This window comes from Schistocerca cancellata, chromosome 5 (assembly GCF_023864275.1).
Source record: "Schistocerca cancellata isolate TAMUIC-IGC-003103 chromosome 5, iqSchCanc2.1, whole genome shotgun sequence".
NCBI lineage: Eukaryota > Metazoa > Arthropoda > Insecta > Orthoptera > Acrididae > Schistocerca > Schistocerca cancellata.
In genome coordinates, this window is record NC_064630.1 from 510,418,508 (window position 1) to 510,435,330 (window position 16,823).

Below are 16,823 nucleotides of genomic sequence, written 5' to 3' on the forward strand. Positions count from 1 at the left end.
CATTCCGCGCCCATCGTTTGTCAATTTCCGTCAAGAGCCCCATAAGCACGTCGGCAACCTTTTCACATAAATCATCTGAATACAATTGAAAATTCCGCCAAAGTACTGTCCTTTTATACCTTGTGTATGCAATACTACAGCCATCTGCACATATGCGTTTCTCTGTTCCAATATTCGTCGTATGTATACCGCCAGAGCACTGTAAGACGATCTCAGAAGGGTCAGTAGAGCCACTGTGTCTGATCTGTAATGATCAGTTTACGAGGAAAGAGCTTACGACCCAGACATCCTGTTCGAGTACCCTTCTTCACACGGCAACATCTTGCAGCTTTCCTTCAGTTCTATCGTTCCTATATCAACTGGCAACTTCGTCATTGGAGAAACGTGTTATTCACAGACGAGTCAAGATATCCTCCGACGCAAGGTGACGGCGGTGTTCGCGTGCAGAGACCCATGGTGTGCGCTAACTGCCACATTTTGTCCAGGAAACCGATAGATTTCCAAGGTTCTGTGGTATTGTGAGGAGACTTCAGTGGCGACAGTCATGCAGAGTCTGTCGTTGTCGATGGTCGCTTAAGCGCCACGCAGTACAGTGAATAGATTCTGGTAGAGCATGTGGTAGCTTCTGATGCCAGGATCTATACGGCGAGCGTCAGCAGGAATGTGCCGCGAACCCTGGAAACTGAAGTACTGGAAAGGCCAGCCGCAAGTCCCGACCCAAGTCCTATCGTGCATATGAGGAAAATGCTTGCCAAACATGTTCACGATCGTTCTGTTCCACGAAAAGATCCAAGAATTCTCGCGAGCTCTCATTGAAGAATGGGAGTTGATACCACTGGGTTACTGCCGTAGACTTATAAGCAGCATGGCAAGTGGGTGTCAGGTAGTAATGAACGCTCACAGAGAACATAAACGTTATTGAAGTTCACAACGACCAATAAAAGCACCCAGGGCGACGGCATGATTGATTGTTTCCATTTAGTTTTCGAGACTCGTCGGACATTTCATATTTTTATGTTAACGATCGAGGATGTAACGGCGTTTTGTTGTGTGTTTGACTTTTGGAAACTAAATGTTCAAATTAGCTAACATATCCAGTTCTCTGAATTGAGTATGGTAGACGTACAAAGCCATTGTCCCTTGTTTCTTTTGAGCAGTGTATTATTTGTGTGGGCTGACTCCATCTACACGTTACAAAAACAAAATTGCAAAAAATGGTTCAAATGGCTCTGAGCACTATGGGACTTAACTGCTGAGATTATCAGTCCCCTAGAACGTAGAACTACTTAAACTTAACTAACCTAAGCACATCACACACATCCATGCCCGAGGCAGGATTCGAACCTGCGACCGTAGCTGTCACGTGGCTCCAGACTGTAGCGCCACCCCGGCCGACAAACCAAATTGCAGATGTGTGTCGAAACGTAAGTATAATTTGATCTGAAAACTTATGAAACGAAATCTATGTATACTTATGAGCCAAAATGTTATCACCGCTGACCACCGCGATGTTAAATGCCTTCTGATGTGGCTGCTGGTACGTGACACATTAAAGAAAGGATACAAGGTAAGTAGAGAGGAATAGGTAACCAACAGTACTTCCCCAGAAAGGAGAAATCTGACGTAATTCATCTTAACAAAAGCAGATTACAATGGCTCAGCTGCAAGGAACGAGAATCTCGGAAACAACAAAGGTCGTCGGCTATTCGCAAGCTACTGTTGTGAACTTCCACGAAAAGTTGTTTAAGGACGATAAAGCTATAAGTAGGCGACACGCCTCATCACAGAACGTGGACGTGGGAAGACTGCCACCTCTGGAAAGCGGAACAGTTGATATGAGGACAGAGTACCATACTGGTGGACGCACAAATGTCTTGCAACACTCCTTCCAGTGTTGACTAGTTCCTCTGCAACAACACGTCCCAACGTGTTCCGATGTTTGCAGTGCACACGACATCGTCGATATTCTTACAGCATGTCACAGTTAATAGATGTGTCCAGATACATCGTTATCCCGGCCAACCACTTCTCGGAACATGAACTGTGGTATCGACGCAGAGGGGCGGCGACAGTATTATGCCATGACGGACATTCACCTGGGCTCACGTGATACCTAATAACTGAAGGTACAGCGGACTATGTGAACACTATTGCGAATTACACTACAGGCCATTAAAATTGCTACACCAAGAAGAAACGCAGGTGATAAACGGGTATTCGTTGGTTCGTTGGACAAATATATTATACTAGAACTGACATGTGATTACATTTTCACGGAATTTGGATGCATACATCCTGAGAAATCAGTACCCAGAAAAAACCACCTCTGGCCGTAATAACGGCCTTCATACGCCTGGGCATTGAGACAAATAGAGCTTGGATGGCGTGTACAGGTACAGCTGCCCATGCAGCTTCAACACGATAACACAGTTCATCAAGAGTAATGACTGGCGTATTGTGACCAGCCAGTTGCTCGGCCACCATTGAGCGGAGGTTTTCAGTTGGTGAGAGATCTGGAGAATGTGCTGTCCAGGGCAGCAGTCGAACATTTTCTGTATCCAGAAAGGCCCGTACAGGACCTGCAACATGCGGTCGTGCATTAGCCTTCTCAAATGTAGGGTTTCGCATGGATCGAATGAAGGGTATAGCCACGGGTGGTAACACATCTAAAATGAAACGTCCACTGTTCAAAGTGCCGTCAATGCGAACAAGAGGTGACCAAGACGTGTAACCAATGGCACCCAATACCATCACCCCGGGTGATACGCCAGTATGGTGATGGCGAATACAAGCTTCCAATGTGCGTTCACCGCGATATCGCCAAACACGGATGCGACCATCATGATGCTTTAAAGAGAACCTGGATTCACCCGAAAAAATGACGTTTTGCCATTCGTGCACCGAGGTTCGTCGTTGAGTACACCATCGCAGGCGCTCCTGTCTGTGATGCAGCGTCAAGGGTAACTGCAACCATGGTCTCCGAGCTGATAGTCCATGCTGCTGCAAATGTCGTCGAACTGTTCGTGCAGATGGTTGTTGTCTTGCAAACGTCCCCATCTGATGACTCAGGGATCGAGACGTGGCTGCACGATACGTTGCAGCCTTGCGGATAAGATGCCTGTCATCTCGACTGCTAGTGATACGAGGCCGTTGGGATCCAGAACGGCGTTCCGTGATACCCTCCTAAACCCACCGATTCCATATTCTGCAAACAGTGATTGGATCTCGACCAACGCGAGCAGCAATGTCGCGATACGGTTAACCGCAATCTCGATAGGCTTATCAAAGTCGGAAACGTGATGGTACGCATTTCTCCTCCTTACACGAGGCATCACAACAACGTTTCACCAGGCAACGCCGGTCGACTGCTGTTTGTGTATGAGAAATCGATTGGAAATTTTCCTCATGTCAGAACGTTGTAGGTGTCGCCACCGGCGCCAAGCTTGTGTGTATGGTCTGAAAAGCTTATCATTTGCATGTCACAGCATCTTCTTCCTGACGGTTAAATTTCGCGTCTGTAATAGGTCACCTTCGTGCTGTAGCAATTTTAATTGCCAGAAGTGTATTTGCGTGTCGTCCTCGACGGTGGTGGCATCTTTCAGCAGGGTAACTGATCATGTCACAAGGCGAAAATCGTCCTATAGTGGTTTGAGGAGCGTGATATCACAACTCACTTTGATAACTTGTTCATCAAGATTGTCTGAACTTGATGGAAGTCATTTGGTATACTATCGGAAGCCAGCTCCCCGCCCACAAACCCCAGCCGGTTACATCGTCAATCTAAGCCTCCCAGTATCGATGTAGTGTTGGGTTCCAAACGTTTACCAACCAGCGGTTGAACATAATGGTTTGCCTCAACAGCACATAAAATCGTGCGTGCGTGCGATCACGCCTTTGTCTCTCTCACTCTCTCTCTCTCTCTCTCTCTCTATGTGTGTGTGTGTGTGTGTGTGTGTGTGTGTGTGTGTGTGTGTCAAGAAAGAACAATACACACATAGTTACAGTCTAACGAATGTCAAAATGTGAGCGTGGTGGTAATTTTTATTCGCGTTTTCTGTATTAATAGAGTTCTGTGAATACGTTATAAGATAGACGCCACTACAAAAGCTGATGATCCTAAAGAGTGGCTGCAATCCTAGGGCCTCTTTTTTAATTAATAAGAGCAACAAATTCGAATGTTTTTATTGTTTATTTGTAGATATACTGAGACTAATATTATTTAACGATAGACAAAAGATTGAAACAAAGCAAAAAAAGTCGAAATTCTGGCAATGGGGGACGTACTTATGTAACCGGGTGTAAATATCAATGTGAGAAAGCAATAACGCAATAACTGTAGGCAGCAGTCAGTCTGGTTCACACTCGGTGTCACGGGTCTACGTAGTCGCCTTTAGTGGGCGATGTAAGCGACTGATCATAAAGGCGAGTAGGCAATGAGATGGATCTTCCGCTTTCAGTCTCTCAGTCTCTCTCTCTCTCTCTCTCTCGCTACGGTCGAGTAGAAGCTCCTCTTTTTGAACGCTGCCCCTGCCCCGCTGTCGCTCAACGTCTTTTCGTCTTTTCCGAGAGATGCTCTCCGGGCGAACAGACGGCATTCCTGGGCCGGCGTGCGACCTGAAAGCTACGGCTGATTAACGATTCCGGCGCGTCAGAAGGCGTGAGAGTACGGTGCCAGTACCGGCAGCCCGGCAGCCCGGCGCCTTTCGGCGGAGCTGAATACGCCGGCGTCGGCTCCTAGCGCTGATTACCGCCTCTGATGAATGGGCGCGGCGCGGAAACATCGCGACGCACGCGCAGTCAAAGCTAGCGCTGTAATTGGACGATTGCGTGGGGAGGGAGGGGGGAGGCCTTCAGATGCGAAGGGAAAGCATCTGCTTCTCTCTGGTCGCCTCCCGTCTGCGACACCTGCACCGAAAAGTGCGATTGGAGTGGAGATACTCGTCCAAGATATGGTAAACTGGCCACGCAGCAGCGTGAGCTTACGTCCGTCTCTGTAAGCCCAAAGTGCCGACACGGCTCAGTCTATGGGGCCGCTTCACTTTGTAGTGTACAAATGGGCAACAGATTGGAAGATTAGGTACTACTCTGAAAGTATAAAACTGCAAATGTTTGACTGCAAGACCAGAGGTTGTTAAGCTTCGCTCCGCTTTCTAAAGGTCGGCAAAGCTGAAGCAGGGATCGAGGGAAATTATTTTCATTTTCCTGTCCGCCTGATTAGTTGGATGGTAACGTGCTTGCCTCCAATGCAGCGTGTTCGGTCAGAGAGCTGGTTGGCCTCTGAACTTGAACGGATGTCATGTGACGTCCGCAACGACCAAACACAACGATCAACAACGGAAAAAAAATGCAGCGGGCCCGGGTTCGATTCCCGGCCGGGGTGGACATTTTCTCCGCTCGTGGACTAGGTGATGTGTTGTCCTTATCATCGTTTCACCCTCATCAGCGGCACGCGAGTCGCCTCATGTGGCGTCGACTGAAATAAGACTAGCACTCGGCAGCTGAACTTCCCCGGATGGGGCCTCTCGGCCAGCAATGCCGTACGATCATTTCAGTTGCTTTTTCCTTTTCCTTTTATCACCAAGTTACTGAATCACAAGTCAAAATCTTAACATTGTGTTGGTAATTATCAACATAATATTACACGCAGCTGAGGACGAGAGGAAAAGAAATAGTTGCCGAATTTATTACAGCTATGCATACTTAGTATTAACTTTTGCTTCACATTTATCACACTTTCACACAAGTAAAACTCACGAACATTATCATAACAACGTACTACATCTACTATAGAACTATTATTACAGTCGTGCCCCTTACATCTAGTACAGCATCACACAAGCATTTTCCGTTTAACGAAATACACGAGGCCGAATGTATGAGTTTGCCTACGTCGTGATATCTCAAAAGTAACGATGTTATATAGCTGTGGCATACTAACTGTTGGCTTTAACAGCTTTATCCACAATCAATAGAACACTCATACTATTCTAAATATGGTATGCCCACGAGATGATAAAGTCAGTCATGTAATTAGTAATCGTAGCCCTACTAGCAAAGGTCTTGAATCAAATGAAGAATACGCCTTCAATAACTTGTATTAAAATCTGTGTCTATATTTAAAGATGCAACGAGACCAGATCAGAATTTATTGGCACAGAAAACGACTCATCTGAAAGCAGATGAGTGGGCTGCAGCAGAAGTATCCAGAAATCTAAAAAGAAATGGTCGTCGGAAGGACAGATTCAGCATTCGCTGAAGTTAAAAGCAATCTGAATTAAGAGTGAAGGAGAAATTCTACTGTTCAACGCAAAGGAGAGAGGGGATAGGTGGAAAGCGTACATCTAGGACCTCTACGACAGGGGGAGGAACTACCTGCTGACAATATTGGAGGAGGAATGTATGTCGATTTGGAACCCACAGGAGATGCGGAAGAGCTTTGGAAAACTTGCGAACAAACAAGACAGAAAGGAAGAATAATATTTCTTCCGAATTTATAAAATCCTTGCGGGAAGTGGGGGAGTGGTGATAAAATGGTTGTTCAAATTCGTTTGTAGAATCTACAAGAGTGTAAACGCTCCATTGGACGTTCGGAGGAATATCAGCCATATATTCTCGAGGGTATCTAACGCAAATAAATGCCAGAATTATAGTGCAGTCAGTTCAAGATCTCTTGCATCCAAGATACTGACGAGAATATTATTCAAATGAATGGAAAAGAAAACTGAAGATCTGTTAAATCAGTATTATTTTGGCTTTAGGAAAAGAACCAAAGGCAGTTCAGACGTTGCACTTGATAATTAAAGCAAGACTTAAGAAAATTTAAGACACTTAAACAGTTTAATTGGTTGGTTTGTGGGGGTTAAAGGGACGAGACTACAAAGGCCATAGGTCCCACCTAAACAGGATTCGTCGACCTAGAGAAAGCATTTGACAACATAAAATGGTTCAAGATATTTGAAATTTTCATAAAAATAGGTGTAAGCTACAGGCAAAGGCTGGGGACATATAAAATACGCAAGAAACATGGGTAAACAATAATAATGGAAGACCAAGAAAGAAGTGCTCGGACTGAAATGGACGCAGAGCGGGGATGGCGTCATTCTCCCCTGCCGTTGAACCTTTACATCGAAGAAACAATGACAAAAATAAGGTGATTAAAAAAGATTTAGTAGTGGCATAAAAATTCGGGCTGAAAGGGACAAGTGAGAAGACATGACATGGTTATCGTCAGTGAACGTAAAGTAAAATTAGAGACCTGTTGAGTGGAATGTAGTCTAATGAGCACAGAATATGGACGGAGAGAAAACAGTTGTAGAAAATAATGAGTGCAGAAATAAGATTAGCGATTAGTGGTTGACCTCGAAAGCTCGGGCCCACGTAGCGGATGGAGTGAAGGAATTTTGCTCCTTTATAGGCGAAGTAACGGATGGCGGACGAAGCAAGAAAGAAGGAGACTGGCATAAGCAAAGAGTTCGTTCCTCGCTAAAAGAAATCAAAAGTGTCAAACACAAGTCCTTAATCTCAGGAAGAGAAGCGACGTCTGGAACACATCGTTGTATTGTAGTGAATCACGGGCTGTGAATCGAAGCGCATGGGATGTGGTGCTATAGAAGTATGTTGAAAATGAAGTGGGCTCGTAAGATAGTAAACTGGGCTCTTCCCAGAATCGGTGAGGAGAAGAACATTTGGAAAACACTCACTAGTAGAAAAGACAGGATGGTAGAACACTTGTTAAGGCATCAGACAGTAGTTTCCTTGGTACTAGAGAGGGATGAAGAAGGTATAAACCCTATCGCTAGCAGGGACTGGAATATAATAATTAAGAACTTTGGAAGCAGGTGCTACTCTGATATGAAGAGGTTTGCACGGGAGAGGAAACTGTGGCGGGTCTCGTCATATCAGTGTGAAGACTAATGAAGGGTGACACACTTTTGTTTTTGGTTAACAAGCTTGGCATCACCCCGAATCACTGGGAGGAGATGGTATTTACCCCCTCTGGCGGAAACGGGGATATTTGGCGGCTGTGAGGGCGGACGAGGGGACTGAGATGTGAATGGAGTGCTGGCCTGTGGAGTATGGAGTGCGCGACGCAAGGGCGACAGCAGCTAGGGCAGCGCCCGCCCCCTGTCCCATCAAGCGAACGATACACTTGGCGTTTTGGAACGTGTGGCTTGCTGACGTTGAGAAAGCATAGTTGGCTGTGAGCTCAGACTTTTGGAGACCAGCAAGGAATGGTGGTTTGTTTGTGAATAGAAAATAGAGCGTCTATCAGGTCCCGGCGGAGGTTCGAGTCCTTCCTCGGGCATGGGTGTGTGTGTTTGTCCTTAGGATAATTTAGGTTAAGTAGTGTGTAAGCTTAGGGACTGATGACCTTAGCAGTTAAGTCCCATAAGATTTCACACACATTTGCACATTTTTGTTTATCAGGTGCTGTAAGCTGGTGTTTTGCTGTTTCTCCCGCTGTTTACCAACAGCGACTGAACGACTCGTGAGATTTATTACCCATTAGTAGTCAGGTTATGTGCCGCAATGGTCAATATGTGAAAGCTATAGAACCAGTTGCTTTGATTAATTCATCACATTAGTGTTTCCAGTAGCTGGTGGGTATGGTTTTTATTTGTTGTTTCTTGTCTCTAATACTGAACTGTTTCAGGTGACCCCTTGGTTAATGGTTAATTTTGATGAAAATTATATGAACACATGCAGAGTGACTTTTGAGGTAAGATTATGGTATGAACGCTCCATATGGAACCAGGTGGTTGTGTCATAGCAAAAATGTTCAAATGTGTGTGAAATCTTAACTGCTAAGGTCATCAGTCCCTAAGCTTACACACTGCTTAACCTAAATTATCCTAAAGACAAACACACACAAACATGCCCGAGGGAGGACTCGAACCTCCGCCGGGACCAGCCGCACAGTCCAGGACTGCAGCGTCCGAGACCGCTCGGCTAATCCCGCGCGGCCGGATGTATCATAGCAGCCAGGCTTTAAGCAACATTACCCTTGATCGAAGCCTAGATCCAACCAAGTTCATTATAAAAGGGAAGCTGGAAATGTTTGATTTTTAAAATTGTGGTGTTCTGCAATGTTTGATTTTACTGACATTGAGCCGTATTTTAAAAAATTCTCTGGTTACCATGGTGTTTGAACTGTTCTTAACATCCGTAAATTCTTAAGAGGTGCTGTCATGTCGCTGGGGACCTCTGTTTTTTACAGTTGTTCATTGCACTAGTCTCTTTGGGAAATGTGTTTGTTGTGATGCCCTATGGAGCGATCCAAAGTGATTAGTTACGTTTTTTTCCCTAAGTTGTGATTTAACAAATATAAAAGAATTCTTATTGGTCTCCAAATATGTGACTGACACGGATTTGTTTTGAGTAATACTGTAGGGCCCAGTACGTTGTCCTGGACAGTTGATGTTCATCAGAGACAAAAGTAACGTCAGCAGTGCCACAGAAAATCGTGTTAGGACCGCACCTGTTCTCTAGATAAATAAAAGATCGCTCGTGTAGGACGAGCAGTAATCTGGGATTGTTTTCTGATACCGCAGTAGTTGTTGAGTATTGCTTAACTATCAAGATTTTATAAAAAAAAATGTTCAAATGTGTGTGAAATCTTATGAGACTTAACTGCTAAGGTCATCAGTCCCTAAGCTTACACACTACTTAACCTAAATTATCCTAAAGACAAACACACACACCCATGCCCGAGGGAGGACTCGAACCTGCGACCGTAGTGGTCGCGCGGTTCCAGACTGTAGCGCCTAGAACCGCTCGGCCACCCCGGCCGGCAAATGGTTCAAGCGTTATGAAAATGTTGGAGGAAACACTGCTGATGAAGTATACAATATCAGTGCACAGACTGTAGAACGATTCTACTGCCTCCAATGCTCAGAGCCTTCTCTCTCTCTCTCTCTCTCTCTCTCTCTCTCTCTCTCTCTCTCTCGCTCTCTCTCTGTGTGTGTGTGTGTGTGTGTGTGTGTGTGTGTGTGTGCGTGCGTGCGTGCGTGCGTGTACTTATTGAAACACTGACCGATATTTTATGATCATGGGCCGCATTTGCCGCGGCTTTTGTTGAGGGAGGATTCGTGCTGCAATCAGAGCCGAAGATCGTCTTACGGCAGTACATGCAATCGATACTGGCTGCACCTGGGGCAGGCGGAAGTCTTGTCTTACAAGCCGCTTCCTTGTGCTGGGAGCCGCGTGGAGGGCTTAGGGCTTTACGATGCATAGCTGCTGGTACACTGAAACAGGAGTAAATCGCGTGAGACCATGCTCTGTGTTGTGCTATCCGGGTGACACGTCGGACACTGCCCTCAGAAAACGGGGACCTCACTTTACACCATTACAGGAATTATCATATATTTACATCAGGGAAATCATTAATAAAAGTTTATCATGGGAGGTGGAGGGGATTTTTCAATATAATTTAGGCGGTGGTAATTCGGCAGATATTTTGTTAGTGATGCCAGACACATGGAGATACGAAGTGGTACAGCGGGTTTAAAAAGTTACTCAACCTTATGGAACAGTGCTTCCTTTTAATTGCGGGTATGATCCCGTTTAATTGAGAAAGAAAACTTTTAAGCGTTTTAGGAAACTGTAGTAATCATCACCCAATACATTAAATGTGAAGTTATGCCAAGAATCAGGATACCATTTTAGAAATTTGTGGTAAGAATATATCAACTAAACAAGTCCACTAGCGTGCGACTGTACGCCAATTTACAGAAGATAGGAAATGTGTTAAGTTCATCCAAAAAAGGTCGACCGGAAGTGCTAATGACAGAAAACTTCATTAGCGTGGAAGCTACGCATTCTTTTAGACCCATGATGTCTGTGTAAAGCCTGATCTCGCCATTGATAGTGCCCAAATGGCACTGCGCAAAGATTTAAAAACGTATCCCTTTAGAAGTCTTGCTGTTCGTATTACCTGGAAACAATTCAGACTTGTAACTTTCTTTCAGCGGTTCACTTCATCCGTAAATAAATATGGGGAAGAACTATAGAGACTGCTTGGATGCGACAAGGCTCGGTAGCAAGCATGTTTATATATATCTTTGCACAGAATCCATGCATTTTGGTTACGAAAAACCAGTATCACCAGTACCCATTCACTCTGAGAGCATTACAAGTGGGTGGTTAATGTGCAACATCATGTAGGCGAATCTTTGTCACACTCTTCCACGGGACAGTGAACAGTGAGCTTTTTACACGGATGCGACGACATTGTATAAACACTTTACATAAACACTAGCTACAGTACACGAAGTGTCAGGAGGACAACGTTACAGTTCATAACGCCAACACCATGTCTTTATTGGATCAGAGTTTACATGGATAAGTGATTTTCTCGGTGGCCGGTTTATTCCTGCCTCACTTTCTTGAGGGGTGGAGAGGACAGGAGGGGGGGAGGGGGAGCTTGAAACTACCGTTTACAGCAATACTCACAGTATTTCCAAATCGTAGAAAGAAACTGAACAATGTACTGCTGCAATTCCTCAATGAACGGTATCACATATGTTTGAGAACATGTAATGACGAATTTAATGATTGGAAGCTCATCAAGCAGGGTACTTTTAACAACTTTTGTATCTTACCCTTTCGCCTTACTATACTGTGCTAACATCTCTTGCGTTTTTCAGTACATATTGTATGAAACTTATATTTACTTTGCATTATTTGTTTTCATACGTATCAGTGAACAGTTCGTTCAATACATTTGCTTTGTGGTAATTGAGAGAACACACACAAGTACACACAATAAATACGGACTGGTCGTCTGCTGTATGTAATTGATAGGACTTGTCACTTCCTACTACCTATCCCGCAGTGCGGGCGTCTCTTGTACAGCGAGGAGACAGATGATAATAGTTTAATACCCCGTCGACGTAGTGGTCTTTAGTATGACTGCACAGTCTCATAATGGGCAAGAATAAGGCAAATATTCGGCGCGAGCTTCTACTGAAGGATAGGGATGCATCCACATAATTACTTCAACTAATTGAGGTCAACTGAGGGTTATCAAATCTGTACTATCAAATACTAGTCCTCCGGACTACCGCCCCAAAACTGTGTTGTCCTACACTGACATTCAGCACCTTTGTTGTAACAGGTAACTGTTCGTAAAAAGTGCTTTAACAAAAAAAAATAAAAAATGGAACTTTTGTCTTGCCGTATTAGTGCATGACTGATCTCTGTAAAAATTTTGAAACAAATAATCCTCATTGGCTGTAGATTGTCTTTTATTAAAAGCCACGACCGGTTTCGCATCACTAGAAGACTCAACCTCTGGTGCCAAAGATTGCCTTGCCTGTTCCTGCTCAACAAACTACCTGCTTATGGCGCGGTTTTGCTACTGACTTCGTTTTAAATAAGGACTGCCGGTTTTTGTGCGTTATTGCTTACAACATGACGCGAATGATGGGGAATGGCTCTAAGGTACTTACCTGTCGGCGATGACCTATTAAAAATAATTTTTATCAACTGAGGTGGGTGTCCTAGGGGCTCGAAATCGGTCGTGACTATTAACAAAAAGTGTTCTACAACCAATGTGGACTATTCCTTTCTAATTTTGGACTTTGGCTTGCTCTCGGTAAAAAAGCCGAAGGAGTTCTTTCGTAGCCTTGCGCGAAAAGACAAACAGAAATGTTTGGGGAGGGGGGGGGGGGGGGGGAGCAGTGGAAAGAAGTTATCAGATGTGTGTGAACTGAAATGGGTTCAAAAATTGGTTCAAATGGCTCTGAGCACTATGGGACTTAACATCTATGGTCATCAGTCCCCTAGAACTTAGAATTACTTAAATTTAACTAACCTAAGGACATCACACAACACCCAGTCATCACGAGGCAGAGAAAATCCCTGACCCCGACGGAACCCGGGACTGAAATGGGTCCTAATAGAGTGGGGGGGGGGGGGGGGGGTGTAAATAAAAGTGGCCAGGAGAACAGAGTTCCATAGCAGAGGAAAGAAAATACAGCACTAACCTGACTACAGCAGATGCTGATAGCGACCACTATTCATATCTTGGTAAATTTGGGCCCTGGCGAGGAAACCTGTTGAAGGAGGACCGAAGCAGGACCGTTGGGATTGCTGCAATCTCATCTGAAACGTTCTGCTGAAGTTCTCGAAGACTGCGAGCGTTGTTGCGATATACCTTTGACTTCAGGACTTCCAGCACAAAGTAATCACACACTGATAAATCAGGTGACCTGGGTGACCATCTGGGGCCGCGATCACCGCTAACAACTCTGTCAAGTGTGAAGATTGTGTAAATGCGCTCCAAGTTTCGGCCGGTTATAATGGCACTTTGTCCATCCTGTTGGAAGTAACTGTAGGTCTTTTCTTCCCCCGTAAATGCTACCACAAATGGTATCAACTCGTCCTGGCCATTTTTATTTGCCCCATCATGCATGAGGGTGATGACCAAAAACTGAACACAGTTGGTTAGTAAACCAATCTGTTGTATCACTGTCATTTGTTTTCTGTCAAACATCATAAGCGACTGTTTCCCACTGAGCACAACAACACGTCTGTGGCGAGCTGTGCGCCCGTCTACATCGAGAAGACCACTTTCGATGAAACTTGTCGCAGCTGGACACAGTTGCGCTACAAAAGCAATCGCTCACTACTAATACACTAAGAACAATAATGATTTAGAACCGCGAACAGCCTCGTTGCTTTTTGAGAGATCATGTAACTTGTCGAACGTCGAGTAGTCAGTCACTGAATGGACGAAGTCTGTACGCCCGAAAGTTACAAATAGTAACCTAAGCTACAGCACTACAGGGACTACTCAGAATTTAAAGCCTAGTTTTTTTATTCAGTTGTTGGGAAGAACATTACGGCTACATTCACACACTCCCTGTAACATGCAGTAATAAATCCACTCTGCAAGGTAGTAATAGGTTAATAACATATCTCTTCGATGAAATAAAAAATACTGTACAGAGAAAAATAGCATACAACGAAATCCTGTGATAACAGTAAGGGCGCAAGCGTCTTCCGGCTACCGGTATCTGAGATGGCGGAGTGATACGACATCGGTGAACAGTAAAGAAGATGCGGCCAAGCGAATTCTCTGACTGGTCGTTACTGTCCTTACTGTCCTGTAAACACCTACCTGTCGATCACTCTGTCATTCAAATATACGTACGAGAAAATCATATCGAGGTGGAATACTCAGGAAACAGGAGACGAAAGAACGACAAGCAAAATTCGTAAGAATTGTTATCAGAAATGGCTCAAAAGGACAGAAATTGTTCGACGAACGAGCAAACGACGCCATTCTGTGAATATTAAGTATGTGTATAAAGTGTAAAAGTAAGATTCTTAATCTAAAAACTTTTGTTATATCGTAAAAACAAAGTTCCCATACCATTAGATCATGTACTCTACAACAACATTATAACTGGACTAAAATTCTAACTGAAAGGATAATGTCATCCGTTATACTCCAATGAAAATATGTAGTCCATTTCATGTGATTTCTTATGTCCTGATCCATTTCGAATTAGCGTTCGTCTCTTCTGAGATCGATGTCGAGGGTCACTTCCCTCGTAACGCTCCTCTTTCCCTTAAGAATATTCTTTACTTATTGTTTCCCCTTGTGAAATGAAAACGACAACTCTGAATGGTTCTAGTAAACAACGAGAGCGGTAAAACTGAAGCGACCCACAATGTGTCATGCTAAATTTCGTCCGCTGAGCGGAATATTCGAGCGGAACAGAAATGCTTATTGGCTCAATAATTCGCTTCTCCTTCATTTCAGTTACGCGCACGATATATGGTCATTTATCTTCCGACTTTAGCGCTTACCTTTCGGATCAATATCTTCTTTTTGGAGTTGGCGACTTCCCTCCACTGGTCAGGTCGTCTACCGTTTTCTGCTACCATAGTTTGTATGAAGCTATAGCTTCCCGTTTTAATGATTTTATAACCAGAGTAGAAGTAATCGTAATGAAAACTGCACGTTTAGAGTACCTAGGTGAAAATCGTTGTGGCGTGTGATAACATTTTATGTCGAAGCGCCGTGGCAGATCTCGACAGCCATCAAGTAGAATGACCGAGTGGGGCAAAACGCTGCCTGTTTCGTAAGTGGAATACATCTGACTCCCTAATTAAGGGACTTTTACGCCCGTTTGGTCTCAGGCTAAAGTCAGCGTCACGTAACTGGTTTAAGTGTGGCCTTTTATCATGGTGAGTAGTGCAATTAAACTACTTCAGTTGTTAGGTAATTTGTATTTATGTTATCTTTACAGTTATTTACAATAACTTATGAAATGTACTCTTCAGTTTGAGGAGCAGGTTCTTGAATGTTTCCGAGCGCTGTTCTTCACTTGCAGCCATATACTGCTCCAGTGTTTTTATTCCAGCAGTCAGGGGCGTCATCCCTAAGACTGGTTCGTCTCCCTCTCTCCCTCTCTCGATTTCTCTCTATCCCGCTCTGATTCACCTTGTGGAGGTCTTTAGCCCAGTTCCAGTCGTTTGTTCTTGCCATATGCTCTTCCCCATTTTTGTCATTGCGTTGCCCGTGTTCTTTCTAGAATATCACTGACTTCGGCCATTGTACTAGTACCGTATACTTTTTACGACTATTTCTGGTTATGCTTACCATCGATCTCTCCATGCTTATGTGCACAAGTTCTCAAATTACCTTTCGCCAAACGTATTACTGTCCGAGCTTTGCGGCCGTAAGTTAAAAAGGGAAGAGCGTACCAGTCGAAACCTTTTTCTTAAAATACATTGGCATTTTGCGCTGGAAGACCATGGAGTGTTTTCCAAATTCCCAGTCTTATACGGCAGAGACTCTCAGGCTTAATGTCGCCTGTAGGGTCCAACGTCGAAGGTACGTTAAACAACATCTTCCTTCCTTCCGTCTAGAGACCACTGCTAATCAAGAAGGACATACTTTTCAACTGTCTCTAGAGTCACTGCTGTGATCAGCAGATTACCGTTTCCGCCGGTACATTGAACATAATTTTCATTCTCGAGACCTTTTTTTAAGTTTAACTTCCAGAACTTCCTCTATAAGGTCAAAAACAGTTCTGTGTCACTAGATAGTAGCGCAATATGATATGCGCAGAAGCATACATACCAAGAATCCCCGTGGAATGTTACTCTTCAGCTATAAACCCATGCATATCCTAAGCTGCGCGTACCACGATCCACAATTATCAATGTAAAGTCAGAGCTTATTAACTGCAGACAGCTGAAAAACCGAATTGGAGCTGTAGAAGTTTGACAAGAATTAATAACCTTTTATATTACTTGTGGGCAACGGCCTTGCCGCAGTGGCTACACCGGTTCCCGTGTGACCACCGAAGTTAAGCGCTGTCGGGCGTGGTCGGCACTTGGATGGGTGACCATCCGGGCCGCCAAGCGCTGTTGCCATTTTTCGGGGTGAAATCAGCCTCGTGATGCCAATTGAGGAGCTACTCGACCGAATAGTAGCGGCTTCGATCAAGAATACCATCATAACGACCGGGAGAGCGGTGTACTGACCCCAGGCCCCTTCTATCCACATCCTCCACTGAGGATGACACGGCGGTCGAATGGTCCCGGTAGGCCACTCGTGGCCTGAAGACGGAGTGCTTTTTTATATTACTTGTTGAGGTCCTCATATTGGCGTAGCTGCCTAACGGCAAGCAGTGACCAAGCCAAAGGCACTGATGTAACACATTTGATCCTTACTGCAGAAGAGTTTGTCTCCAGTCGCGATCATAATTAGATCTTTCGTAGTTACTTTAAAACGCCGGTATAGTGCCACCAGAAAGGCAACGAATTATTTTCATCCAGTTCGGGCTGTAGTGCTTTCTTAATCA

General features: G+C 44.5%; 1 pseudogene; it reads left to right on the top strand.

Annotated features, from left to right (window-relative positions):
- The first annotated feature begins 16,274 nt into the window (after nucleotides 1–16,274).
- LOC126189086 (5S ribosomal RNA) lies at nucleotides 16,275–16,392 on the top strand (annotated as a pseudogene).
- The last annotated feature ends 431 nt before the right edge of the window (nucleotides 16,393–16,823 follow it).